A 3,085-nucleotide genomic window follows, 5' to 3' on the forward strand; every position below is an offset into this window, starting at 1 on the left:
CATTGGACTTGCAAACTTTATATGCTCCAGTACAGGGGAACGCCAGGGCCAAAAAGTGGGAGTGGGTGGGTAGGGGAGTGGGTGGGTAGGGGAGTGGGTGGGTAGGGGAGTGGGTGGGTGGGGAGGGTATGGGGGACTTTTGGGATAGCATTGGAAATGTGAATGAGGAAAATACCTAATAAAATATATTTAAAAAAAGAAATAACATTGCGTAGTACAGGTAAAGAAAACAAATTACTCCCAGGAACTTCCATACATGCATAACTAAGCAACTTGTTAGCAGTTAACAAGGTGGAAGCAAGCAAGACAGTTTTCTCAGGCAGTTTCTCTTATTGGCAGGCAGCAATCTGTGGTTACAAAGAAAGGATTAATTATTTTATTATCTACCTTTAAAACTAATCTTGTAAGAATTTTAAAAGAAGCATAAATCTGATCTTTTATATAAAAAATCAGTCACATTTACTTTAAATCTTCAGAATGTGTATCTCTACTCATCGGCAATTCTTACTAAATCATATCAGGAAACTGAGGGAAAAATGACCAGTCCACCTTCAGTGAGAGTCATATCAGCCAGTGCTGCCATTGTTCTTGCTCTCTAACAATATAAAGTCCCTAGCTTAACTATTAAGAGTGTGCCTTTCTGAACTTCAAACTGTTCCCTAAGAACAGAGCTGGTAGTAAAAACATCATAACTTAGCTTCATGAGGAATTTTATTTTTCCAAATGTTTTCTAAGGGTGGTGGTCATTGCTGACAATCTAAATCGCTAAATCTTTTCCGAGAGTGGTGATTGAGTCATTAATCTGCCCCAGCAGCAATGCCTGAAAGAGACCAAGCACATTTATTGTGAGTGCCAAAGATACTGCCCAGTGGGATTCTGGAAGCCCCCTTAGAGTTTTCATACAATTCTTAGATTAAGAGGAAAGTGAGGACAGCAAGCAGAACAGAACTCAATAGCAGCATAAACTCCTCAGGACATGTAGTTCTTGGGGCTGTGCTTTAACCAAGGCATGCCCATTGTGGTTGTGCTAACTGGTGGGCTGGTTTCCATGACTTCTAAGGCTATTTTTTTTTCTCCTGCATGGCCCTCAGCAAGTATACTCACCATTAGACTACTCCCAAAAAATGGCCATAGACTGTATTTAGTTTCCTAACTAATTTGAGGCAGGGTCCCACCACTTACACCCAAGAGAACTGTGTGTGCACTTGCGTCTATCTAAGCTTTGGATGTCATTGTTCCAAACCCAGATGGACTCGGTATGATGTAGTGACCATTGCTGGAAGTACATTTTGTCTCATGTCAGCAAGGTTAATCTATTTATTTTCTATATTACCTGCCTCCCTGGTTTCTCTCTGAGGTACTTTAGAATTTTTATTCCACACTTGTTATTATGTGTAACTTCCTAGTTAGTCTGCATATTAGTGAGTTTCACTAGGGTATTTTCATATATACACATAAATTTACTGGCTACTCATCCTCTTGCTGTCTTTCTCTGCCCTTTCCTATTCCTTCTGGACACTTCCTTCTCTCAAATAGTACACATTCTGCCAGTATTTGCTATGGGAATATGCATATTAAATAGATTGTTAGATGTAGATTCTGCTTGCAAGGAGAAGCAAACTATTCTTCACTCCTTTGCACGTTCGCTCTCCTCTTCTCATCACCCTCCCTTTAGACGTTAATTATCCATTATATTTTAAGAAGACTAACCCCTTGTCAGATCTGATCAGTTCTTTTCAGTAATACAGTAATAGTGCAGGATTACTGCAAACTAATCATATAATTACTGTTGAATCAAATATTCATCTATGGACTGCCAGAATGTAAAAAATTAAGTGTTAAAGTAGGGTTGGGTCTGTCTAAACTTCCTCTTTCATTATTTTTTTAATTCACAGCCACATAAGAGGAGTAAACTGTTGGTCTTAAGTGTATTTGTGTAAATGGGGAGGGTACATGCATGTATGTACATATATGTATCTGAGAAAGAATACCAGGGAAAATATACAGAGTATTAAAAGTTAAAGACAGAAAAAAATTATGACATTTAAACTAGGTGGTCTCTTTAGGAAACATTGTACAAATGTGAATGCACCCCAGGCAATAAAAAAGTGAAGTAATCTTCTTTTTTTTTTTTTTTCTTTATGGAAAATTTATTGCAACTCTCCAACAGCGCATTATTTTTTCTTTTCAACGTCTTGCTCTGCAGCTTCCTTCGCCCTTTTTGCTCGGATGCCAAAGAGTCGGGCATTGGCACGGGCCATTCGGAGACTGGCAAAAGCCTCAAAGTTCTTCTCTTCTTCTGTGATAACTCTGGCCTTTTCCTTTTTGTACACATTCCGGATGGGCATCACGGGTCCTGTCAGCTGGGTGGCCAGCTTAAGTTCTTCAGCAGAACTATCTCCTTTCTTCGGAGCAGAAGGCTTCCTGGGGAACAGGATGAGCTTGGAGCAGTAGTCCTTCAGGCGCTGCACATTGGCCTGCAGTGACTCCGTGGACTTGTTTCGCCTCCTCGGGTCCACAGAGATGCCGATGGTGCGAGCCATTTTCTTGTGGATGACAGCCACCCTGAGCTCCTCCAGGCTGAAGCCCCTGCCAGCCCGGACCTTGGTGTGGTATCTCACTGTAGGGCACCTCACGATGGGCCTGATGGGGCCGGACGCGGGGCGAGGGGCGATGCGAAGCGCTTTCGCCTGCCGGGCCTTGCGCCTGCGGATCTTGCGCGCCGGCTGGTTGAACCAAGTGTCCACTCGCTGCTGCCAATCCTTGTGGAAGTGGGGCTTCAGGATCATGCCATTCCGGCTGGGCGCCATGGCTGCCTCCTATACAGGAGAACGGCCGAGCGGAAAGGCTGAAGTAATCTTCTAAGCAAAGAATACTACTTCATGGAGAGAATTTGAGCAAGTGAGGTGATATTTGAATGGATCTTAATTTTTATCGGATAGACACTTTTCACTAAAATGTTTTAAATACATATTTCTCAATGATGACCTGTGCTCTAAAGAACTATTAGACACAATTACAGGACAGGTTAGCAAGATTATAGAGTTTAAGATTCTGCAGCAACACTCCTGAGAGAAAACATTGG

At 42.1% G+C, this 3,085-nt stretch overlaps 1 pseudogene; it reads right to left on the minus strand.

The window, feature by feature from the left end:
• Nucleotides 1-2,149: 2,149 nt before the first annotated feature.
• LOC147002116 (large ribosomal subunit protein eL13 pseudogene) lies at nucleotides 2,150-2,843 on the minus strand (annotated as a pseudogene).
• Nucleotides 2,844-3,085: the final 242 nt, after the last annotated feature.

Source organism: Mus caroli, unplaced genomic scaffold (genome assembly GCF_978045245.1).
Source record: "Mus caroli unplaced genomic scaffold, Mus_caroli_1 scaffold_11, whole genome shotgun sequence".
Taxonomy (NCBI): Eukaryota; Metazoa; Chordata; class Mammalia; order Rodentia; family Muridae; genus Mus; species Mus caroli.